This window comes from Narcine bancroftii, chromosome 1 (assembly GCF_036971445.1).
Source record: "Narcine bancroftii isolate sNarBan1 chromosome 1, sNarBan1.hap1, whole genome shotgun sequence".
Lineage (NCBI taxonomy): Eukaryota > Metazoa > Chordata > Chondrichthyes > Torpediniformes > Narcinidae > Narcine > Narcine bancroftii.
This window is the reverse complement of record NC_091469.1, coordinates 102,020,593-102,046,813: the sequence shown is the minus strand read 5'-3', so window position 1 is coordinate 102,046,813 and position 26,221 is coordinate 102,020,593. Positions and strand designations below refer to the sequence as shown.

General features: G+C 40.3%; 2 protein-coding genes across 5 annotated transcripts in view; one reads left to right on the top strand and one right to left on the bottom strand.

Moving 5' to 3' along the window:
- LOC138761754 (torsin-4A-B-like) overlaps positions 1-26,221 on the bottom strand; it is a 65,742-nt gene that overhangs the window by 15,730 nt on the left and 23,791 nt on the right. Inside the window, exon 1 of one of the 3 annotated variants that reach the window (XM_069934481.1) lies at positions 11,745-11,874. The exons of 1 other annotated variant lie outside the window; for it this stretch is intronic. The gene's annotated coding sequence lies outside the window, so the exon portion shown is untranslated. Of the gene's footprint in view, positions 1-11,521; positions 11,722-11,744; positions 11,875-26,221 lie in introns of those variants that run through there. One more of the 3 variants, XM_069934464.1, reaches the window with a different exon arrangement.
- Positions 1-26,221, top strand: part of LOC138761776 (endogenous retrovirus group PABLB member 1 Env polyprotein-like) — a 150,448-nt gene that overhangs the window by 100,958 nt on the left and 23,269 nt on the right. The window contains exon 3 of one of the 2 annotated variants that reach the window (XR_011356514.1): positions 19,949-22,610. The exons of the other annotated variant lie outside the window; for it this stretch is intronic. The gene's annotated coding sequence lies outside the window, so the exon portion shown is untranslated. Of the gene's footprint in view, positions 1-19,948; positions 22,611-26,221 lie in introns of those variants that run through there. 2 annotated transcript variants of the gene reach the window in all.

Here is a 26,221-nt window from a genome sequence, read left to right as displayed (position 1 = left end):
AAATCTCCCGGACCGGACAAAATATTCCCTAGGACACTCAGGGAGGCTAGTGGACAGTTAGTGGGGCCATTAACAGAGATATTTAGGACGTCACTGGCCACGGGGGTGGTATCAAAGGATTGGAGGGTGGCGCATGTGGTTCCTCTGTTTAAGAAAGGGTCCAAATGCAAACCTGGGAATTATAGGCCTATAAGTCTGACGTCTGTGGTGGGCAAGTTGATGGAAAGTGTTCTGAGGGATGCTATTTACAAATTTTTGGATGTACAAGGATTGCTAGGGAGTAATCAGCATGGTTTTGTCAGGGGTAGATCATGCTTGACAAACCTGATTGAGTTCTTCGAGGGGGTTACAAAAAAGGTTGATGAAGGGAAAGCTGTGGATGTTGTCTATTTGGACTTTAGTAAAGCTTTTGACAAAGTTCCCCACAGGAGGTTAGGAAAAAAGGTGGAGGCATTAGGTATAAATAAGGAGGTAGTGAAATGGATTCAGCAGTGGTTGGATGGAAGGTGTCAGAGCGTAGTGGTAGACAATTGTTTGTCCAATTGGAGGCCGGTGACTAGTGGAGTTCCTCAGGCTTCGGTCCTGGGTCCACTATTATTTGTTATGTATATTAACGATCTGGATGTAGGGGTAGAGAATTGGATAAGCAAGTTTGCGGATGACACAAAGATTGGTGGTGTTGTGGACAGTGAGGTAGATTACCGTAGATTAACAAAGGGATTTAGGAGTTATGGTAAATAGTACCCTCAAGGCTGATACTCAGGTAGATGGTGTGGTGAAGAAGGCATTTGGAATGTTGGTCTTCATAAATCGGAGTATTCAATTCAAGAGTAGGGAGGCTATGATGAAATTGTACAAGGCATTGGTGAGGCCAAATTTGAAGTACTGTGTACAGTTTTGGTCACCAAATTATAGGAAAGATATAAACAAAATAGAGAGAGTGCAGAGAAGGTTCACGAGAATGTTGACAGGATTTCAGGGTCTGAGTTACAGGGAAAGGTTGTGCATACTGGGGCTTTTTTCTCTGGAGCTTAGAAGATTGAGAGGGGACTTGATAGAGGTGTTTAAGATTTTAAAAGGGACAGACAGAGTAAATGTGGATAGGCTTTTTCAATTAAGAAAGGGGGAGATTCAAACTAGAGGACATGGTTTAAGATTGAAGGGGGAAAATTATAAGGGGAACATGAGGGGAAATTTCTTTACGCAGAGGGTGGTGGGGATGTGGAATGAGCTTCCGGCAGACGTGGTCGAGGCGGGATCATTGGTTACATTTAAGGAAAGACTGGATCGTTACATGGATAGGAGGGGACTAGAGGGGTATGGACTGGGTGCTGGTCAGTGGGACTAGGAGGGTGGGGATTTGCTACGGCATGGACTATTAGGGCCGAACTGGCCTGTTCTGTGCTGTAAGTGGTTATATGGTTATATGTCCTGCATGTGCTGTGACAAGGTCTTTGTCTAAGAAGATGAAAGCAAGGGAAGATCCAGTTGATAGAGACTTGCCCAATTTTTACCATCGGTTTCTTCTGAGAGCAGCTCATATCATGAGGCCTTTTTTCGATTTACTGTTCGAAAACACCAGAACCATCCATTGAAGATGAAAGAATTGCTGACTCATGCCACTATGTTCAGCTACCCAATTTTAAATGCAGCCATTGCCCTTTCTATAGCCGCTTCCAATATGGCCGTAGGAGGTGCACTTCATCAATATATCAATTGGCAATAAAAACCGTTAGCATCATTCAGCTGCCATCTTCGTGAACCAGAGAAGAAATTCAATGCTTTTCATAATGAGCTTTTGGCCATTTACATGTCTATTTAACTCTTCTTTATTTTTTGGAAGGCAGAGATTTTACTAGGTACACCGACCACAAGCCCTTAACATTTGCATTTTCCAAGGTCGCAGAGCCCTGGTCAGCATGATAACGGCAATTATCATTCATTTCAGAATTCTCCACAAAAATACTACATATTTCCAGAAAAGACAATGTAGTAGCTGATGCACTTTCCCGCTCTGCTCCACTCGAGGTTTCATCTGTAGATCAAGGTATCCACTACACAGTTTTGGCCCAAGGACATGACCATGAGACGAATGCTTATCGGACTGCAATCACAAACCTGCATTTGAAGGATGTCCAGTTTGGAGTTCATGGCAAACTACTCTGTGATATATCAATGGGACACCCACGCCCAGTAGTTACAGCATCATAGAAATGACGAGTATTCGACTTTGTGCATGGTCTCTCACATCCATTGATTATATCCATCGTTCATATGGTTTACGACAGTTTCATATCGCAAGGTCTTAAAAAAGATGTTACACAAATGGTGAGGTCCTGCATTGCCTGCCAGAAAGAAAATGTTCAGCAGCATACTGAGGCACCACTGCAGTCCTTCCCAGCAGTTACATGTTGTTTTGTTCATGTCCACATGGACATTGTTGATCTGCTTCCTGTTTCAAGAGGATATCATCATCTTTTCACAGTAATAGACAGGATTACGTGGAGGCCCGAGGCCATGCCTAAGGTAGATGCTACTGCAGACACTTCTGCTTGGGTGTTCCTCAGTTCCTGGGTGTCTCATTTTAGATTACCGGCTCATGTTACTTCAAATAGAGGACCACAATTTACTTCCTCGCTGTGGACAGCCTTATCTTACTTGCTCAGTGCAATAATTCATCATTCGAATGCCTATCATCCCCAGCCCAATGAAATGGTGGAAAGATTTCATCAACATCTCAAATCAGCCTTGATGGCTCAGTTAGAGGGCCCAAGCTGGGCTGATGAGCTGCTTTGGGTATTAGTGGGCATTAGAACAACTTCAAAGGAGGAACTCCAAGCGTCGTCTGCAGAGCTTGTTTTCGATGCATCATTGGTGGTCTAAGGGAAGTTTGTCCCCTAATCCAAATCTAACAATGATCATAAGGAACTGTTGACCAGGCTAAGGGAGACCATAGGAAAATTGACCCCTATACCACCATCTTCACATGGAGAACACTCTTCCCTTGTGCCCGAAGACCACAAAAACTGTGAATATGTCTTTGACTGTAGGGGAACACTTGGTCAACCTTTGCAGATGCCTTACGAAGGACTTTATAGGATACTTCAACAACTAGGTCGATCTGCATTTTGGACATTGGAGGGAAAGCTACAGTCTTTCACGAATGACAGGCTTAAACAAGTTAATATGGACAAGTCCTCCCCACTGCAGCAGCGAACAGTTCATCACAGAGAAACCTTTTGCCAGTTCTGGGGTGGGGGGGGGAGCGTGCGGGGTGCTATGGCGGCACTACAACTTCTAGAAGGCATCGAACTGACTATGTGACGTCAGTGCGTGATGATGTCAGCATGTTTCAGGTGCATGATTCTGGCTTTAAAAGGTTACGCATATTTTGAAGAGTAAACCCGTTTGATTTACTCTAAAAAGGCCTTGAGTGGTTATTTCATCATGTCCACTGTGATTCCAGTGGCCACAGTAAACAATAAATACCTGAATTGTTGAGGAGGTACAAGGAGAGAGGTGAAGGGGAAATGTCGCTGGATATGGACTAAATTAAATAATATATTGAGCTTTTTAATTTTTAATGTTAACAGTCTAAACAAACATGTGAATAGGAAAAGAATACTCATATACATTAAAATATGAAAGTAGTCATAGCTTTTGTTTTACAGGAGATTCAATTAATTAAAATATAACATCAGAAATATAAAGAGACTGGGTGGGATATGTCACAGCTTCTTCATTAAATTCAAAAACATGGGGAGTGGCAATCTTGATAAAGAAGACTCTTCCAGTTAAGATAATAAAACATAGTAATTGACCCTGTTGGAAGAGATGTTATTGTACATTGTCAAATCTTTTCAGAATTCTGTACCCTTCTGAATATGCACCAAATGTGGATGACAAAAAAATTATACAGAAAACATTTCTTAGTTTGGCAAGAACACATCAGAATATTTTAATAGCTGGGGATTTCAATTTTTGTCTAGATTCAGTATGAAAAAGATCAACTAGAGCAGTAACAAGGGCAAAGGTAGCGAAAGCCACTTTAATATTAATGAAGGACCTGAATTTAATACACATATAGAGAAGAATTCACCCAAGAGAGTGAGATTATTCTTTTTATTCAAATAGCTATGATTCGTATTCAAGGATAGATTTATTTTTAATATCAGCACATCTCCAAGGTAGAATAATCAAGTTGATTGCAAAACAAGAATTTTATCAGATCATTCACCTTTATTAAAGATAGTTACAATGTTAGATAAAGAAGAATCAATTTATAGATGGTGATTTGACTCAGATGTTATTAAAAAGACCAGATTTTTGTGATTTTATCAGAAAGCAAATTCACATTATCCTTGAGACTAATTCTAATTTGGTTAATAATAAATTTATTTTATGGGATGTGATGAAAGCATACTTAAGAGGACAAATTATAAGTTATACTTTTAAAATTAAGGATTATATGAAAGAAGTAGACCAATTGGAAAAAGAGATATGTTTAGAAAAAGATCTGTAAAGACAGACCTCCAAGGAAAAATGTAGAAGACATAAATAAGTAACTTCAGTATAACACATTACAGACTTATAGAACAGAGAAAACAATAATGAGAACTAGGCAGAGATAATATGAGTTAGGTGAGAGGCCCAAAAAGTCCTTGCTTGGCAGTTGAAAACAGAAGAAGTTCCAAGAATGATTAATGCAATTAAGTTAGAGTCAAATGCAACTACCAAAAACCTCAAGAAATGAATGAGGCTTTTAAGCAATTTTATTCTAAGTTATATAAATTGGTGTCACAGAGAGACAATAATAAAATAAAAGACATTTTGTCATAAATAAGGCTACCAAGGTTAAATTTACAAGAGCAAGCAGGGCTGAATGCCCCTTCACCCCAATAGAGGTGAGGGAAACATTGAGCTCATTACAAAGTAATAAATCTCTGGAAGAAGATAGTTTCCCACCTGAATTTTATAAAGAATTTAAAGATTTGCTGATTTCTCCTTTTATGGAATTATGAGGTCAGGCGGCAGTAACACATATTCTCCCAGAATCTTTTTCTACTGTGATAACAACAGTAATATCAAAAGAAAAAGATGGAGACCTTTTAAAACCATTGTCAAATAGATCTATTTGATTGTTAAATGTAGATTATAACATAATTGTAAAAATTTTAGCTAATAGATTTATGACATTTTACCAAAGTTGATAAATATAGATCAGACAGGGTTTGTAAAAAAAAGAGACAATCTGCTGATAATATAACTAATTACTTAGCATAATACATCTAGCACAAAAGAGGGAAGATCTAAGTGTGGCAGTGACTTTAGATGCAGAAAAAGCATTTGATAGATTATAATGGGGCTTTTTGTTCAAGGCAGTGGTTCTCAACCTTTTTCTTTCCACTCTCATGCCATTTTAAGTAATCCCTATTCCATCAGTGCTCTGTGAATAGTAAGGGATTGCTTAAGGTGGTAGGTGAGTGGGAAGGGAAGGGTGAGAATCACTACTCTAGACCCAATTGTTTCTGAAATATTTTGCCTGAGAAAAATTGTTATTGGCCCATTTCCTTTGGAGTTATGAAACTGTGCACATAATGAGTCAATTAGGTACAATTCAAACAGTTGTTTTCAAACTTTTTCTTTCCACTCACGTTCCACCTTAAGCAATCCCTTACTAATCACAGAGAATGAATGGCATAGGGAATTCTTAAAGTGTATGTGAATGGAAAGAAAAAGGCTGAGTACCACTAATTTAAGGTGTTTGAAGATTTGGGTTGGGACAGGTATCTGCAAATTAGGTTAGAGACTTATAGTGATGTCATAACAAATGGGCAGGTCTGAGCACCACTTACATTAACTAGATCTAGTGGACAAGGATGCCCATTATCACCTTCTTTATTTATTTTAGCAATAGAACCACTTGCAGAATTGATTTGATCTGATCCTGATATTAAGGGATTTAAAGTTATCAAGAGGAATGTAAAATTAATTTATTTGCTGATGTTTTGATCTATTTGACAAAACCAATAGGTTCATTACATAAATTATATTTAAGACTGGAGGAATATGGGAAAGTATCAGGCTATAAAGTAAATTGAAATAAAAGTGAAATTATGCCTCTTAATATAAGGGATTACACTCAGTGCTAACAAGATACCCAATTTAAATGGCTGATGAATGGAATAAAATATTTAGGGATACAGGTAGATAATAAATTGCATATACATTTAATTACTTACCTTTACTTAAGAAAATTGGAGAAGATTTGAACAAGTGAAAGATACTGCCAATAACATTATTGGGTAGGGTTAATTGTGTTAAAATGAATACATTTCATTGAGTAAAATATTTATTTCAAACATTACAAATAATGATACCACAAAAGCTTTTTCAAGAATTAAATAAATATCTAAGAAAGTTTCTCTGGAAGGGTAAGATGTCTGGAATTTCTTTAGATAAATTGACATGGAAGATTGAGTTAGGAGGTTTACAGTTACCAAATTTAAAAAACTATTATAAGGAGGCTGAAATGAGATTTCTCACTTCATTTTTTTTGATGAGGGAGAAAAGCCAGCATGGATTAACATAGAAATTGATAAAGTAGGAAAGAGAATATCGGAAGACTTTATGTATAAATGGGAACCCAACTTAATATCTGTGGAGAGGGAAGTACCTTTGTTGAAACATTTGATTAATATCTGGAATAAGGTAAACAATGAAATTGGAACGAGGGTGGGTGTCCTACCTAAAATGCCTTTGATACAAAATCAACTTCTTCCATTCTCAATAGATAATCAATTTTTAAAAATTTGGTCTCGGAAAGGAATTAGATATACAGAAGATTGTTACAAAGGAAGAAATTTAATGTCATTTGAACAATTAAAAAGTAAATATGATATTGTAGCGAGGTTGCCGTGACTACAGCTAGGTTATAGCTCTCAGTTATAGCCCTAAAGGCAGCTCTGCCTTTTATAGACAGCTTGGCCACATCACCTCCAGGGAGTGGCCTGAGTGGGCCAGCTGCTGATTGGTTACCTTGGATGCCCGGGCCTTGATTGGGCCCCCTGTGATTCACCAACGGTGATTGGCCAGTTTCACCACTCTGCCAGCGGCCTATGGAAACAGGCATTTCAACCTGCATAATGCTTAGCCGGTCGCTGCATTCAAGAGCCATTTCCTGTGTCGTTCCGAGGCGTGAGCTGAAGGCTGCTATAATATGCAAATTAATACACTTTTTTGTTATTATTAATTAAGGGGTTACCAAAGAGACCAACAATGTTATTATAGAAATGTGGTGATGTGAAAATGCTGATTTGCTATAGACATATATTAAAAATTATTTCAGCTATGTACACTTTATTGCAGGAGGGGACTCCCAAATAGGACCAGACAGCAATGGGAGATGGATTTAAATAGTAACATTGATGAACAAAATTGGCCAGAGTTATGTCGAGATAGCATGCAAAATACTATAAAAGTTAGATTAGATTAGTTCAATATAATTTTTTTACCTCAATTATATCTCACGCCACAGAAGTTAAATAGATTAAAATCAGACTTATCAGACCAGTGTTTTAGATGTGGCCAGGACATAGCTACTTTTTGATGTTCTACTTAGTCCTGCCCTAAAGTGAGATAAATTTGGCAATTTTTTTTTCAAAAAGGTTACAGGAATTAAATTCCCACAAACCCCAGTTATTTTTAATACACAATAGTGAAAGGATAAGTCCAAAATTGAAAATATCTACATATCAAAAAGGATTTGAAAAGATTGCCTTGGCAGTAGCAAGAAAATCTAGAGCAGTAATGTGGAAATCAGATTCTTATCTAGGTCAGGAGCGACAGAACGTAGAAATGCACAGCTGTGTTCCTCTAGAGAAAATAAGTTATAATCTAAGAAATAAATAGGATGTATTTTTGAAAATTTGGCACCCATATTTATAAATGGTGTGAATTAATTTATAGATGTTTTCCTTCAAAACCTCATTAATCTTCTTGGAAGTATTAAAAGATACAAATGGCCAGATCCATGCAGTGAGTGGTGTCCTCTGGCAACCAGGTTTCTAATCTTGTTTTCTTAATTTTTCTTATTTCTGTTTTTCTATGTATTTTTTAAATAATTTTTTTCTTTTTCCTTTTCTTGGAGTTTTGTTAAGGAGGGAGGGGGTTGGGATTTGATACCATCATGTATAATGGATTTGACTGCTGCATTTTACATTTTTTATATAAAAAAGTACCTCCAACTTAATAAAGGAAATGAAAAACAAAGAAAGCACACTCGGCCTCTATATGGAAGTTCAACATGTCCTTTAACTCAACAACTTCTACAATCCCCATTGATCACATATTGCTGCATTGTCTATGACCTGCTCTGCTCACAAAACTTCAGAAGCCAGTGAATTCGGCTCAGAACATAATGTAAACTTCCTTCTCCTCCACAGTCTCATTGCCAGCTTCAGCTACCTCAGAAATGCTGAATGAGATGATTTGAGAGAATGTTTCAGGAGAACCATTTCATTTCTGTGGGGCAGAGTTAGGGGGTTGAGCTCGGCGAGGGGTGAGGGCACAACCTGACAACAAGCCCTGCTATAAGAGGCAGTGATATTCAGCTCACCCTCCTGCCTCTACACTCTGTTCAGGGATCGCAGTTGGACTCCAGTCCATTCTGGGGGTCTGCCAACCTGCCGGTGACATTCAGTAACATGAGGACTTCATCTCACACAGAACCTCCTCCAGTCCTGCCCTGGCAAGCTTCGGCTGTGCTGGGGAGATTCGGAGGCCCTGTGACATGGGCGTGTGTCTCAAATCCATGGTGAATGCAATCCAAGCCAGATGTGCTGGCACTTTGATCCCAGACCTTGAAATTTGACTCCAGCAAATTTGGCCAAGATCCACTCCTGCACCCTTCCCTCCCCAAACTCAGACTATGACCCACAATCACAGGAAGCCCTCAGTACTTCACACCCACCTTACACTCTTTAACCCCTTAATCGCCTGCCAAATGACACATTGCCTTCCAGTCCAGGGCTGTCTGAACCTTTAACATCTCGTCCTTGCACATGCTGGCCTCTCCTCCTTGGGAGATTGAGTTTGACATATCCATTCAGTGCCCTTAAGTGCTCTGCCCCAGCTTCCAGCTCTTATCTCTGCAAACCACCTTCTAATTCTTTCCCTCCCTGGGGCAGAAAAGCCATTCAGCCCCTTGAGACTGTTCCTCCATTAACAGATCACAATTTCTTAACCAGATATCTGTACAGTTCACAAGGTCACATGATAAAAATCTCTTCCTCTCTCTTCACTTGGAGCCTTCCTTTAAGACTCTCTCTTTTAACCAAATGTTGCCTCTCTCTTTAAGTTTTACTGTTCTCCCACAATAACTGTGCTAGTTGTTTTTGCCTGGGGAAGACCCCCCTGCCCCCCTCACCCCCATCAATATGCTAGTACACAAAGATACATATAGTCACAGGTCTCAGCCACCACTGAACTGAAAGTGTAAAGGGGTATGGACGGAGACTGATTGTTGAAATAATTTGGAATCCTCATTGTCAATGAGATAATTTGGAATGGATGATAATAAGATTGGTCAGAAAAATATAATTATAATATTAACCAAGGATAACAACAGTTAAAATAAGAGAAACAACAGAGAAACACAATTGTGCTGTATTGATGGTGTCGCCAAGTCACATCTTTCACACCAACATATTGAGTTTATTTTTTCATACTGATTTTTTAATTTTTCACAAAATATTCCCACACCCCACCAAAATATTCCCATATCCCACCTTGAGAATCTATGTTATATACTATTGTTGAAAGAGATTGGGTTGTTTGTTTGGATATGTATAAGTCAAAAATAAAATATTTAAAAGAAAAAGGGCCTTCTTCAGATATAAAAATGTCTTAGCCAGATGTCCTGAGAATGAACACACTCCTTATCCCCAATCCTGACACAATCAGTCACTCCTTCAGCAAGCTGTTACAATGGAAAAAACTGGAAATGGTTCTTGTTTCAGGTCAGTCATCCTTCATCAGTGAAACACAAAATTCTGCAGACACTGTGACTGTAGTCAAAACACAAAACTGCTGGAGGAACTCATTCGGTCTTGCACCATCCATTGGAGGTAAAGATACAATACCAACGTTTTGGCCTGAGCCCTTCTTCAAGGAATCCACACAAAAGGCTGTCTCTGTCAATAGATGCTTCCTGACTTGCTGAGTACTTCAAACATCTGGCAAAAAGGGAGATGCAGGAAAACTAAAGCAAGATACAAAGTACTGGAGTAACTCAGTGGGTCAGGCAGAGTCTGTGGAAGGCAACCGACAGTTGATTCACCTGCATTACTATCTCCTTTCACTCCTTCCATTCCCCCCCCCCTCCCCCCCATTCTTTTATTCTGGCTCTGGTCTCTCTTCTCAGCCCCAAAGAAGGATTTTCAGCCTGAAATGATTCTCTTTCATGGATACTGCCTGACCTGCTGACTTCTTCCAGCTCTTTGTGCATTGATTCAAACATCAACCCATTTTATTTCAGAATGTTAGCATCTGCAGTTGCAGTTACATTATCTCCCCTTCTGCCTGTGTTTGATTTTCACTTCTCATCGGGAAAGAGTTAAATCTTTTTTCCATTGTTTCCCTCTTGTAACTGAAGCTCTACCTCATCACTGCTTTGGACCTCAATAATTTGCCATCAGCACCAGCTGGTCCTGGCCATTGTACGCACAATATATTCAGGGCTGGAGGAGGGGGACTTTTACACAGAGAGGTGAGTGGGATTGCACGACAGAGGGTGGAAATGCACAGAGGGGAGGGGAAGAAAGAGAGAGAGAGTGAGAGAGCGAGAGATGGAGAATAAGGGAAATAGAGCAAGGGAGAGAGATAGAGGGAGGAGGAGAGTAAAAAGAAAGGGTAAAAGCGAAAGGAAGAGATTGAGAGTAAAGAAGAGAAATAGAGAGAGAAAGGTGCCTCCAAAGGGGGAGAGTGGATGAGGGTGTTCGTGTGCAATGTGAACACCAGCTGACACAGGTACAAAGTGAGGCAGAGCAGAGAGAGGGAGAGAGAGAGAGAGAGAGAGAGGGAGTAAAGAGAGAGCTGACGATCGGATGGAGAAACGCCTGCGCCCTTGATGTGTTGGCTGCGCAGAGCCCAGGCTGCATCACGGTGCGAATGGAAGTGTCCAGCCACAGGAATCAGCGGCTCCTGCTGAACCCATGGTTAAAAGTTCAGTCGTGCCGGAGGAACTGAGCAAGGCTCGCAGCTTCCTGAGGACGAGTTCCTTCGACATGTCTGTCTTTCTGCTCCAATCACAGCGCTAGCAGACATTCCAGTTTGGAACCCATGCTTAACGCTGCCATCCCACCCCCACACTCAGGACCCAGCTGGATGTTCCCTTCCAACTGGGAACATCCGAGTGCGTTAAATGGAGAGGAATCATTCCCAGTTACTCACATGGGTCTTGGCTCGTCGGAAGCCCCCCAATCTCGGAACCCCCCCCCCCTCCCCCCGTTGGTCTCCTTACCAGCACACCTCTGCCCACCACTCGGACGGTAGCTCCTGCGCCTCTCTCTGTCAACACAATACTAGGTGCTACCGGCTCTCTTAACTTGCAACCACAAGCTTCGAAATAAAACCATTTCCTCTCCCCGCAGTTCCCCTTTCACGGCACCGTGAATGCTGTGTCCCAGCTTCCAACCACTGGACCGCAATGATTCGCCAAAGGGCTGAGCCTGGTTAATCATTACCAGTCAAGCCGTCAGCTTTCCACGAACAGTCAGTGTCCAAGTCACCAGTAACAGGTATTCACCCGAGACTCAAACCAGCCTGTTCCTCAGAACCGCAGCTGAAGGAGACTCTGTCAGCCCACCCCCAACAATTTCCCCACTGGAATCAGCTCCTTCCACCAAGCTCTTCTGATTGAATCCCCTCCCCCCTCCGCACTTCAATCTTTAGGATGTGGGAGGAAACAAGGGCTCCTTGTTGGGGGTGGGGGGGGGGGGGGGGAATTGAGGGCCCAGGGAGAAATTGCAAACTCCACACAAATAGCACTTGAAGTCAGGATAGAACTTTTTTTAACCAAAACACCTATCCAACAAACAACACGACAAAACACAAACTGTACACAGAACTACATCTAATGAACTTGATAAAAAACATCAAGATGAACACTAAATCAATGCCATCCCTCTGATACATGTATTTTACATTTCAAATTAACATCTCATCATTATTATTTACGTCCCCAGGGGGACTGACTGTTCCCAGAACTCGGCCACCATTCCCACGGATACTGCGCGCTCCCACTCTAATGACACATGGGCCTGGACATAACTCCAAAAGAGGGGCAGACTGTCGGCACACCCTGCCTGCCTCCCTGACCTTTGGCCAAAAACCTGCAAGGAGATCCTCTGAGCACCTGATACCCCTCTGCATCAGGTAACCATACATCAGGAGTGTGGGGGTAAAGGGGATCTCTGAAGCCAGAACTTGAAGAGCAGCCCCCTTGCATAATTAGGATCCGTCCTGGACCAATGGAGCTGTGATACAGCACCACTATGGCATCCATTTATAGCGTGGAAATAGGCCTCCTGAGCCAGTGGGTCTTTCTCCGTGAATTTTGCTCCAAATGAGCTACCTTCACTCTTCACTTCCCCTCCCACTATCCACTCATCCCTCATCAATTCATATTGAGCTCACTCCCCATACAGTGTGCCGATGCTGATCACCTTAGCCAACTCTTGTGACAGCAAATTCAAGGTTATAGAGCCATACAGTGTGAAAACAGGCCCTTCAACCCAATACTGTCCAAAACATCTCACCCTAGTCCCACCTGCCTGCATTGGCCCATATCCCTCTAAACCCATCCTATCCATGTATCTGTCCAACTGTCTCATAAGTGTTGCAATAATACCCCCACCACTCTCTGTGCGAAAAGTTCTGACCACAGGCTGGGTAAGAAAGTTCTCCTGTGGCATTTCTGGGATTATCTTGAGTCTGTGACCTGAGTTTTATTTTAGTCTGCACCTTCCTCCATGGCTCCTGACATCAGAACTGAATTCTAGAGAAAAATGCCCCAGCCTCTTCAGTCCTTCTGACAATTACTACCTTGGTTTTAGTCCCAGTCTTATAAAACTTTACAGATTATGTGGTGTATCCGTATCTTTTTTTCATAGCATGTACTTCAAGTGTGATGAAAGATCTCTTCAAATTTTATCAACCAAGATGTCAAAGAGATCTTTGGTTTTCAACACCATCCCTCCTGAACAAATTCACTTTGCAACCCTGTTGATCTGTCTGTTTTATCTTTCTTTGGCTTGGTTTCGCGGACGAAGATTTATGGAGGGGGTAAAAGTCCACGTCAGCTGCAGGCTCGATTGTGGCTGACAAGTCCGATGCGGGACAGGCAGACACGGTTGCAGCAGTTGCAGGGGAAAATTGGTTGGTTGGGGTTGGGTGTTGGGTTTTTCCTCCTTTGTCTTTTGTCAGTGAGGTGGGCTCTGCGGTCTTCTTCAAAGGAGATTGCTGCCCGCCGAACTGTGAGGCGCCAAGATGCACGGTTTGAGGCGATATCAGCCCACTGGCGGTGGTCAATGTGGCAGGCAACAAGAGATTTCTTTAGGCAGTCCTTGTACCTCTTCTTTGGTGCACCTCTGTCACGGTGGCCAGTGGAGAGCTTGCCATATAACACGATCTTGGGAAGGCGATGGTCCTCCATTCTGGAGATGTGACCTACCCAGCGCAGCTGGATCTTCGGCAGCGTGGACTCGATGCTGTCGGCCTCTGCCATCTCGAGTACTTCGATGTTAGGGATGAAGTCGCTCCAATGAATTTTGAGGATGGAGCGGAGACAACGCTGGTGGAAGCGTTCTAGGAGCCGTAGGTGATGCCGGTAGAGGACCCATGATTCGGAGCCGAACAGGAGTGTGGGTATGACAACGGCTCTGTATACGCTAATCTTTGTGAGGTTTTTCAGTTGGTTGTTTTTCCAGACTCTTTTGTGTAGTCTTCCAAAGGCGCTATTTGCCTTGGAGAGTCTGTTGTCTATCTCGTTGTCGATCCTTGCATCTGATGATATGGTGCAGCCGAGATAGGTAAACTGGTTGACCGTTTTGAGTTTTGTGTGCCCGATGGAGATGTGGGGGGGCTGGTAGTCATGGTGGGGAGCTGGCTGATGGAGGGCCTCTGTTTTCTTCAGGCTGACTTCCAGGCCAAACATTTTGGCAGTTTCCGCAAAACAGGACGTCAAGCGCTGAAGAGCTGGCTTTGAATGGGCAACTAAAGCGGCATCATCTGCAAAGAGTAGTTCACGGACAAGTTTCTCTTGTGCCTTGGTGTGAGCTTGCAGGCGCCTCAGATTGAAGAGACTGCCATCCGTGCGGTACCGGATGTAAACAGCGTCTTCATTGTTGGGGTCTTTCATGGCTTGGTTCAGCATCATGCTGAAGAAGATTGAAAAGAGGGTTGGTGCGAGAACACAGCCTTGCTTCACGCCATTGTTAATGGAGAAGGGTTCAGAGAGCTCATTGCTGTATCTGACCCGACCTTGTTGGTTTTCGTGCAGTTGGATAATCATGTTTTTTTTTTTCAATTTTTTATTTTTCATACCATAAATCACAATAGCCATGATATACACTTTTTCTTTTTCACACATTTACAGTGACTTTTTTTCTCCCCCCCTCCCTCCTCCCAAGCCACCCCCCCACCCCCCCTCATCCATTTTAGGTATACAATCTAGGTTGCATTAATTCAGTCAGACAATGTTGTCATTCAACAAAAATACACCAGAAATTCTACAGAGTCCATTCTTTTCTTAACTTCTCCTTCCATCAACTTAGGTAATGTTTGTCCCCGGTAGGTTTTCGCTATTGTATTTAATGTAAGGCTCCCATACTTGTTCGAATATTTCAATATTATTTCTTAAACTATATGTTATTTTTTCTAATGGAATACATTTATTCATTTCTATATACCATTGTTGTATTTTCAAATTATCTTCCAATTTCCAGGTTGACATAATACATTTTTTTGCTACGGCTAGGGCTATCTTAACAAATCATTTTTGTGCATCTTCCAAGTCAATTCCAAATTCTTTATTTTTTATGTTACTTAGGAGAAAGATCTCTGGATTCTTTGGTATATTGTTTTCTGTTATTTTATTTAATACCTGATTGAGATCATCCCAAAATTTTTCTACTCTCTCACATGTCCAGATTGCATGAATTGTTGTTCCCCTTTCTTTTTTACATCGAAAACATCTATCAGATACTGTTGGGTCCCATTTATTTAACTTTTGCGGTGTAATGTATAGTCTGTGTAACCAATTATATTGTATCATACGTAGCCTCGTATTTATTGTATTTCTCATCGTTCCAGAACATAATTTCTCCCATGTTTCCTTTTTTATCTTTATATTTAAATCTTGTTCCCATTTTTGTTTAGTTTTACCATTTGTTTCCTCATTCTCCTTTTCTTGCAGTTTAATATACATATTTGTTATAAATCTTTTGATTAACATTGTATCTGTAATCACATATTCAAGGTTACTTCCCTCTGGTAAACTCAAATTGCTTCCTAATTTATCTTTCAAGTAGGATCTCAGTTGGTAATATGCCAGCGCTGTATCTCCAGTTATATTGTACTTATCTCTCATTTGTTCAAAGGATAAGAATCTACTTCCTGAAAAACAATTTTCTATTCTTTTAATCCCTTTTTTTTCCCATTTTCTAAAGGAAAGGTTGTCTATTGTAAAAGGGAGTAGCTTATTTTGCGTCAATATTAGTTTTGGTATTTGATAATTTGTTTTATTTCTTTCTACATGAATCTTCTTCCATATATTGAGGAGATGGTGTAATACTGGAGAAGTTCTATGTTGTACCAATTTTTCGTCCCATTTATATAATATGTGTTCAGGTATCTTTTCCCCTATTTTATCTAATTCTAGTCTCGTCCAGTCTGGTTTTTCCCTTGTTTGATAAAAATCTGATAGGTACCTTAATTGTGCGGCTCTATAATAATTTTTGAAGTTTGGCAATTGTAAGCCTCCTTGTTTATACCATTCTGTTAATTTATCTAGTGCTATCCTCGGTTTCCCCCTTCTCCATAAAAATCTCCTTATTATTTTCCTTAACTCTTTGAAGAATTTTTCTGTCAGTTGTATTGGCAATGCCTGAAATAAGTATAGTATCCTTGGAAAAATGTTCATTTTAATACAGTTTATCCTTCCAATCAGTGTTAGTGGTAGCTCTTTCCAATGCTCTAAATCGTCCTGTAATTTTTTCATTAGTGGATTGTAATTGAGTTTATATAATTGGCCTAGATTTTTGTTTATTTGCACACCTAGGTATCTTATTGCCTGCATTTGCCATCTGAATGGGGATTCCTCCTTAAATTTTGAGAAATCCGCGTTATTCATAGGCATTGCTTCACTTTTATTTATGTTTATCTTGTATCCCGACACTTCTCCATATTCCTTTAATTTCTTATATAGTTCTTTTATTGATAGTTCTGGTTCTGTTAAGTACACTATCACATCATCCGCAAATAGACTGATTTTATATTCCCTGTCTTTTATTTTTATTCCTTTTATATTATTATCTATTCTTATCGATTCTGCTAGTGGTTCTATAGCTAGCGCAAACAATAATGGTGATAGTGGGCATCCCTGCCGCGTTGACCTGCTTAAGTTAAATTGCTTTGATACATGTCCATTTACTGTCACTTTCGCTAACGGTCCCTTATATAATGCTTTAATCCAATTAATATACTTCTCCGGTAAACTGAATTTTTGCAAAACTTTGAACAAGTAATTCCATTCTACTCTTTCGAAGGCCTTCTCTGCGTCTAAAGCAACTGCTACTGCCGGTGCTTTATTTCCTTCTACTGCATGAATTAAGTTAATAAATTTACAAATATTGTCTGTTGTGCGTCTTTTTTTGATAAATCCAGTTTGGTCTAAATTTACCATTTTCGGTACCTGCTAATCTGTTTGCTAATAGTTTAGCTATTATCTTATAATCTGTGTTTAGCAGAGATATTGGTCTATATGACGCTGGTGAGAGTGGATCTTTCCCTTGTTTTAGTATCACTGTAATTATTGCTGTTTTACATGAATCTGGTAAGTTTTGTGTCTCATCAATCTGGTTGATTACATCCAGGAGGGGCGGTATTATTAGATCTTTAAATGTTTTGTAGAATTCTATTGGGAGTCCATCCTCTCCTGGTGTCTTATTATTTGGTAATTTTTTTATTATCTCTTGTATTTCTACTGTTCCAAATGGTTCTGTTAATTTATTTTGTTCCTCTATTTGTAGTTTTGGTAGTTCAATTTTAGTCAAAAATTCATCTATTTTCCCTTCTTTCCCTTCGTTTTCAGTTCGGTATAATTGTTCATAGAATTCTCTGAAGTTTTCCTTAATTTCTTTTGGATTATATGTAATTTGTTTGTCTTTTTTCCTTGTTGCCAATACCATTTTCTTAGTTTGCTCTGTCTTAAGCTGCCATGCTAAGATTTTGTGTGTTTTTTCACCTAGTTCATAATATTTCTGTTTTGTCTTCATTATATTCTTCTCTACCTTATATGTTTGTAATGTTTCATATTTTATTTTTTTATCCGCCAATTCTCTTCTTTTGGTTGTATCTTCCTTTATTGCTAATTTTTTTTCTATGTTTATTATTTCACTTTCCAACTGCTCTGTTTCCTGATTATAGTCCTTCTTCATCTTGGTTGCATAACTTATTATTTGTCCTCTAATGAATGCTTTCATTGCGTCCCATAGTATAAACTTATCTTCCACTGATTCCGTATTTACTTCAAAGTACATTTTTAATTGTTTTTCAATAAATTCTCTAAAATCCTGTCTTTTAAGTAGCATGGGGTTTAATCTCCATCTATACATTCTTGGAGGGATGTCCTCTAGCTTTACTGTCAGTATTAAGGGTGAATGGTCCGATAGCATTCTCACTTTATATTCTGTTTTTCTTACTCTATCCTGCATACTAGCTGATAACAAAAATAGGTCTATTCTTGAGTATGTTTTATGTCTAGTCGAGTAGTATGAGTATTCCTTTTCTTTTGGGTTTTGATTCCTCCATATGTCCACAAGTTTCATTTCTTGCATTGATTTAATTATAAATTTGGTTACTTTGTTCTTCCTGTTAATTTTTTTCCCCGTTTTATCCATATTTGGATCCAAATTCAGATTGAAATCCCCTCCTATTAGTATGTTCCTTTGCGTATTAGCTACCTTCAAAAAGATATCTTGCATAAACTTTTGATCTTCTTCGTTAGGTGAATATATATTAAGTAGATTCCAATGCTCCGAATATATCTGACATTTTATCATAACATATCTCCCTGCTGGATCTATTATTTCCTCTTCTATTTTAAATGGCACATTTTTGCTAATTAATATAGCCACTCCTCTTGCTTTTGAATTATACGATGCTGCTGTTACATGTCCTACCCAATCTCTCTTTAATTTCTTGTGCTCCAATTCAGTTAAGTGTGTTTCTTGGACAAATGCTATATCTATTTTTTCCTTTTTCAGTAAATTTAGTAGTTTCTTCCTTTTAATTTGGTTATGTATTCCATTAATATTTAAAGTCATATAGTTCAGCGTAGCCATTTTATATTTTGTTTATCTTCTCTTTCCGTTTTTCCATCATTACCTTTCCTCCTTTTCCATTTCTGTTTTCTTATTTTCAACTCTTTACCAGACAACATTCCTACAACATCCAACATTTTCCTTATTCTCCTATTTCTATCTTCTTTATCCCCAATCTCCCCTTCCCCTCCTGAGTTGTGCTTTATCCCTTGTCGGACAACCACATCTCCCCTCTCCATTTGGATTTGCGAATCCACTCGCAAGCGTCAACTGATTTTGCAGTGACCGCTCTTTTCCCCCACCCAGCCCCCCCCAGAAAAGATTTCACTTTTCATATGTCACAAAGGTCACACTTTTAATCTTTCCACCTTTATACTCACTTTTCTTTAACTTGTATTTCTGTGCCTTTGTATTTTCTCTTGTTTTTCCCGACTTTTCTGGAGAGGGCTGGAGTTCACCGTCCGGCCACTACTCCATCACGTGACTCCTCCCCCCAGTTGGATAATCATGTTGAGGAACTTTGGGGGGCATCCGATGCGCTCTAGTATTTTCCAAAGCCCTTTCCTGCTCACGGTGTCGAAGGCTTTGTTGACCTCACCATCTGCTGTTACCACTGTCTCTTGGTGCTTTCCAAAGTTTCCTTGCTTCCTATCAAATGGTTTTCCACACAGTTCATTTTACAATTATACTCCCATTTTGAAAGGTAATCACAGTAGGCTTTCACAACAGCAACAACATTCGATGTGGCTCTGACTTTCCAAGTCCTCATTAATATGGGAAATGAACAACCCTACTCCTAAATATGAATGACAATAACTGCAGATGCTGGAAACTGAATCAGAAAATAGTTAAAATACCAATAGGTGAGGTAAGGATTGCTGTGGGAATAAGCTGTTGATAAAGGGCCTGGTTTATGGATTAATGCAGGTAATTAAGAAGAGATAACACAAACAAAGACACTTAAAACCAATGGGATGAAGACAGTTAGAGAGAGAAAGCACAAAAGAATGTAAAAGTTGTGAAATATAGATCTGGAGAGAAAGTGAAGCAGGCCAGGCCAGGCTAATGGAGAGAGCAACATTGAACCCATAATTAACAATGGTTTACCTACAACAGAACTGCCCATTTCAAGTTCAAACAAAGGAATTGAGTTAGGTGGGGGCTGACACCAGTGATGTGCCCAGAAGGGAGATGAGGTTTTCTTTCCCAAACTTATGTAGGACATTGTTACTGCAGTGCAAAACCCACAGGCAGATTGGTTAGAGGGAAGTTGGATAGAGCATTAAAATAGAATGCAGTGAAAAGTTCAGGATCGACTGAATGGGCCATTTGTTTTTTTTTCACAGGGGTACAAGAGGCCACTCTGTGACACTGAACGGAGCATGTTGGATTGGAAGCAGTACGAGTGAATCATTTCTTCACCTAGAAGGGCACTTTGAGTTCCTGGAGAGAAGGATGATGTGACGAATGCTGAGGCTGGTGCACTGGGAGGCATGTCCTTGCTCTGCTCAGGCAGAGAAATGATGAAGTATGGTGGAGGGGAAGCTCAAGAAGGAAGATATTTCAGATGTATGTGTGGTTGGAGCTCAGAGGTCCAGAAAAGAAAGTGGAGAATCAGATCATCTGTTTCCTTTGCAACTACCTGCTGTGTTCTCCCATCTCCACCTTTTCCCAGCAGTTTCCTGAGGAACCACAGGCATTCCATCACCTGCCCTTTCTCCTCCCTCCTTCCATGTGTCACTCTTTCTTTCCACCAATCTAGTGTAGAGCATTCAGTGCTCACAATGTGATCTCTTCCGCATTGGAGAAACCAGACACTCATTAGATGAGCTGCCTATATTTGAAAGGCTAATCCAAACAACCAATTGCCACTTTCAATCTCTATTCTACTCCCACTATCTATACATGGCCTCCTGAACAACGTTCAATACAAGCTTGAGGAAAAATACATCCAATTTTCTCTCTGGGCACATTGTAGACAGCAGTTCAACAAGTAACTCTCTTTCTGTTGTCAGTTCTGCTGTAGGATGCCCATCTGTAATATTGGCTCAGTTTTCTCTCCCTGTTACCATGTCCTGACTCTCTGGGCATTTCACTATGGCTCTGCATTTCACAGCTTTCGCATTCCTTTGTGTTCTCTCACTTTAGCTTTGCTTATCAGCCCATTCTCCAAGGAAGGATGAAGGCTTCAGTAACATTTCATCAATTCACTTAATCTGAAATAAAGCAAACTTGCACCCAAACCTTCCGATATATTTCAGCTCACATCTTATTCCTGCTTTCCACTCTTCTACATATATAAAAAAATTATACTTCCATTAAATTCTATCCATTGCTGATTGAACTGTGCCCTGTGCACTCTTTTGTTAGAGCCTGCAAGTTTCTAATATCTCTTATTTATTCCATCTACAAATGGACAGAATCTCCTAATTTGATTCCTGCCTGTATATTAAGACATGTATCATATAAAATCCTGAACCCTTCAAATAGATTGCAAACAGTATCTTACCCCTGACATCTGTTCTGTTACATAGAAACTACCCAACCATTTCTCCTATCTCCAACACTCTACCCTCCAACCTAAGACTCTCCATACTCTCACCTTCCCACCTGTTACCCTCATTGGAATGCATCATATAATTAATTCTCTAGTATCCACTGTTGAATCTGTCAACTTTTCTTACCCATTGATCAGATTTAAGACTGTAGATGCTGGAATCTGGAAAAATATATTGTAGGAACTCAACAAGTTGACCAGCATCTGTGGGAGGGTGGGGGAAGGAATCGTCAACAGGCCTAAACCCTGCATCAGGACTGAGAGTGGAGAGGGATGTAAAAAGTGGATGGGGGGAAGGAGTAAAAGATGATAGGTGGATCAAGGTAAGTCGGTATGTGATAGGTGGACTGAGGAGAGATAAGACAGGGCCAGTAGGTGATTGGTGAAGCAAGGAGGGGTGAGACAGGGGCACATAGATGATAGATGGAGCAAGGGATATGCAGGGTCTGATAGGTGGACTGAGGAGAGGTCATACAGGGGCCAGTAGGTGATAGATGGACCAAGGTGGGGTGTGACAAAGGCCCTTTGTCTTTATGAATAAATTATCCAAAACTATCTATTAAATCTTATCTTGAAACTTTTCTTCTTCATACCGTATAAACCATTCATATCCTTAATTGGATTCCACCCTGGAATTAATCGCTATGTATCTGTAATGAGATTACAAGCTATAACATATACCCAGAGATTTGTTACTCCAGGAAGCAATTCACATGAAGCAAAATTAAATTATACATTATAATTCATCACTGCTGAAAGTTTATTTCTAAATAAAAACCACTTAATTAAGTTCCAACACCAAATTTGATCCTGAACTTTCCACATGTGAACCACCCAAAACTCTTGGTTGGATTTTAGCTTCCATTTCAGATCTGGATGCTTGTTATTCCATAAATAAACTAATAGAAAACCCCAACTGAATACTTAACTCACTCCAATCTTTTATTCTATGCATAAACCTTTCCAATGGATTTCAGCTGTGTTCCTGTATTGTGTAGACTTAGAGGAACTAAAGGATTTGGAAGAACAGATGCATAAACTTCTAAAACTTGATATGCAGGCAAATATAGCAAGCCAGATGTTCTGTCTTATTTTTTAACAATATTCTCTCGATAATAAGAATTGAACAATAAGGAGATGCGCTGATCTTGTATCAAACCTTGATTAGACCATTCTGGTTGTTTTTATGTTCATTTTAATTTGGACATGCAACATGGTAACAGGCCTTTCTGGACCATAATCCTGGGCCACCCAAATATACCCATGTGACTAATTAATCTCTGAGCCCCATACGCTTTTTGAAGGTTGGGAGGAAACTGGAGCACCCAGAGGAAAATCATGTGGACACGAGGAGAACATACAGACAGCGTTGGATTTGAACCCGGTGCTGTAATAATGTTGTAAAAACTGCTATGGTAACCATGAGAATGTAAAAAAGAATGTAATAAAGATGGGCATATGTACCAGCAAGAATGGAAGGGCTGGTGTATTTGCTTTGGATATACAAAGGTTTTGAGGTGTTCCAGTAGCAAGGGAGAGTTCTGGAGACTTTGGATAGAATTGTGAAATCTAAAAGGAAGTATGAAGGCTCCCAGGCAATGAAGATCAAATGAATGGCTAGGCGAGGACATGTCAGGACTATAATCTGGTAAAATATTACCCTTATTAGAAACACAGGCTATTTATTAGTGGTGAGAGATTGGTTAGTGCTGCTGTTTGAAAGGACCTGGGTGTGCTGTACCTAGATCCCTGAATGCTAAAGTACAGATATAGACATTGATTAAGTGGGGAAACTACATGATGTTTTATTGAAAGAGGATTTTAATGCAGCAGTAATTGTTTATGGCCTTGGTGAAATTACACATGGAGTATCATGTACAGTTATTGACCACTTCCATACAGGCTGTGGGGAAAATTCATTTGGCTGCTTCCAGGAATGAAAATTTATTCTCATTTATTCAATAAAGATCACCAGGGTCTAAAATACATGACACAACTCAGAATAGAGAAAAACAAGTTGTCTCGTCTCACGATCCTGATATGAGAGGTAAACATGAAAACCTGCAGATGCTGGCATCGAGTGGAGTACAGAAAGGTACTGTCAAGTCAAGTTGTGTTTATTTGTTGTTCATATGATAAACCTTACAGAGTACAGTGAAAAACAAGATAGCATTTCTCCAGACCGTGGAGTTAGTTATTTACATCGATAAATTACATCAGCAACTTTTTTTATAAGTAACATATCACATAAATATCATATTACATATGCTAACGCTGTGTACTCCCGGAATTCAGAAGCCTCACAGTGTGGGGGAGAAAGCTGTTTTTCAAACTGGTCATGAGGGACCAAATGCTTCGGTATCTCTTCCTGGATGGCAGGAGGGAGAACAGATTGCGGGAGGGGTGTGTGGAGTCCTTCACAATGTTTATGGCTTTCTGTAAACAACGGCCATTATAAATGTCCATCATGGCAGTGAGAGAGACCCCAATGATCCCCTCAGCAGGCCTTACTATCTGCTGCAGGGACATGTGTTCTGAGATAATGCAGTTCCCGAACCAGGCAGTGATGCAGTTACATAGGATGCTCTCAATGCATTCCCTGTAGAATGTAGTGAGGGTGGAGGATGGAAGCCGAACTATCTTCATCCTCCGTAGGAAGTAAAGGCATTGTTGGGCCTTCTTGGCAATAGATCTGGTGTTGTGGGACCAGGAGAGATCCTCTGCCAAGTGCACACCAAGGAATTTGGTGCTTTTGATTACCTCGACGGTGGAGCCATCGATGGAAAGTGGAGAGTGATCTCTCCAGGCTCAAGCCAGAAGTCAACCACCATCTCCTTTGTTTTATTGATGTTCAGGTATAGGTTGGTGTCTCTCCATACTGGAGGGATTCAGCAGGTCACGCAGCAACCATAGAAAACAAAAGGCATTAAACTTTGCAGATATGAACCTTTTTCAGGAGTCATGGTGAGTATGAGAATTGTGAGCAGGTATTTTAGGGCCAAGAGTGAAGAAATCATTCTTCTCCTGGAGGATGCTGAGTTTGTGAATTCTCTCTGCCTGAAATCTGCAGAGGCTCTGACATTGTATATATTCTGAGTGAGGATGATGGTTCTGGACATCAAGGGCTCAAAGGGTGAAATACAGTTTCGAGAAATGGTGCTAAAGAAGATCTGTTGAAAGGTGGAGCAGGCTTGAAGGGCCAATTGACCCACTCTTGCTACTATTCCTTATATTCTTAGTTTTCCTTTGAATATTTATAATTTCTTTGAATTTTTATAATTTCTTTGAATTTTTATAATTTTCCAAACTTAAACTCAAACAGTTTTCATCATGATCAGTATCAATGTTAACAGTATCAGCATTGACGACAGTTTACAGTTATCAGTGTTATACAAAGTTTTCTGCAGAGTTCAAGATCTTTTCATCCCTCCTCCTCCCCAACTTGCACTCTCAACATTTAAAACTTCACACTTAACCAACCACATTTACACACAACATTCAAAACACTCAGAACAAAGGGATGGACAGCCCCCACCCCACCCCACTGATTGAGGGATGGATGGGGAAGGTAGGGTGGCAAGGTACAATAGTCCACACTACAATCGTGCTCCTATGAAATTTAAGTTTGGTTGGCCACATTTTATATTCTTAATGTTAATAATGTTATACAAAATAATAGGAAGAGTCCAACAGAGAACAAGGCTGATATGTTTGTTGAGAAAATTAATGGTGGAATTATAGAGAAAACAGTGATAGGGTTAGAGGGAGTGATGGTTACAGGGTTAGAGGGAGTGATGGGGTTAGAGGGAGTAACAGTGATGGGATTAGAGTGAATGATGGGGTTAGAGGGAGTGAAGGGGGTTTAGAGGAAGTGATGGGTTAGAGGGAATGATGGGGTTGGAGGGAGTGACGTGGTTAGAGGGAGTGATGGGGTTAGGAGTGATAGTGACGGGCTTAGAGGGAGTGACGTTGATGGATTTACAGGGAGTGACAGAGTTAGAGGGAGTAATGGTGACCGAGTTAGAGGGAGTGATGATGTATGGCTATGGAAAGTACTACTGAACCTTTCTGAAGCACTTAAACGGTTGCTGTGCGGTAGGGCTCCAGGATTTTGATCCAATGATTCTTAAGGAATAAGACCATTGTGTGTGTGACAAAGGGGCCTGCTGGTCCTGTCCTCTCAGGCCCTGGGTTTGTGGATGGTGTTTGTAGAATCTACAACAGTGATGTATGAAGGGTTGACTGTTTGCTCCATCAGATTGTCCTGAATGGTCACTGTAAATTAACTCTTGTGGTTGGTCTGTGGTAGAATCTTTGGGGAGCTGATGGTAATTTGGGAAAATCGTAAAAGTGATCACTGTAGCTTGGTGCTCAATGGGCTGAAGGGCCTCACTCCATGCTGTAGGACTCTGTGACTCCATCCATTCCTTGAGTATCATTTGTAAGAAGAACATCATACTGTGACTGAAACAATATTACCCTCTGCTCTACAATTGTGGGAGAGTGGTGAACCTCTGGAATTTGCTGCCACAGGTGGCTGTGGAGGCCATGCCGTTAGAGATTGATAGGTATCTGAATAGTCAGGGTATCAAAGGTTATGGGGAGAAGGCAGAGGAGTGGGGCTGAGTGGGGGAATGGATCAGCTCATGATGGAATGGTGGAGTGGACGACAGGCCGAATGGCCTACTTCTGCTCCTACATCCTATGGTCTTACGGCACACCCCTGTCTGTTCAGGAGAATGGCCAATCTCCTCAGGTTGCTATTCTGCACAGTATATCACCACTTCAATTTAAGCTTTTCAAATTTCACAGTAGTCTGGCATTGGGAAGTCAGATGGAAACATGACACAAAAACAGACAGGACAAGATTGTTTCAAAGGACTGGAGCCAGAAGCTTATTCAATGCACTGTCTCTGAACTCTGTCGTTAAGCTAAAATCCATGTGAGCAATAGATTTCTGGAAAATTATAAACAAAATAAAATAAACAAACCCCAGATAAAATAAGAAGGCTTTTTTTTGTATGAAGTACAAATTTCTTCTTTATTTTTAACAATCAGAGTT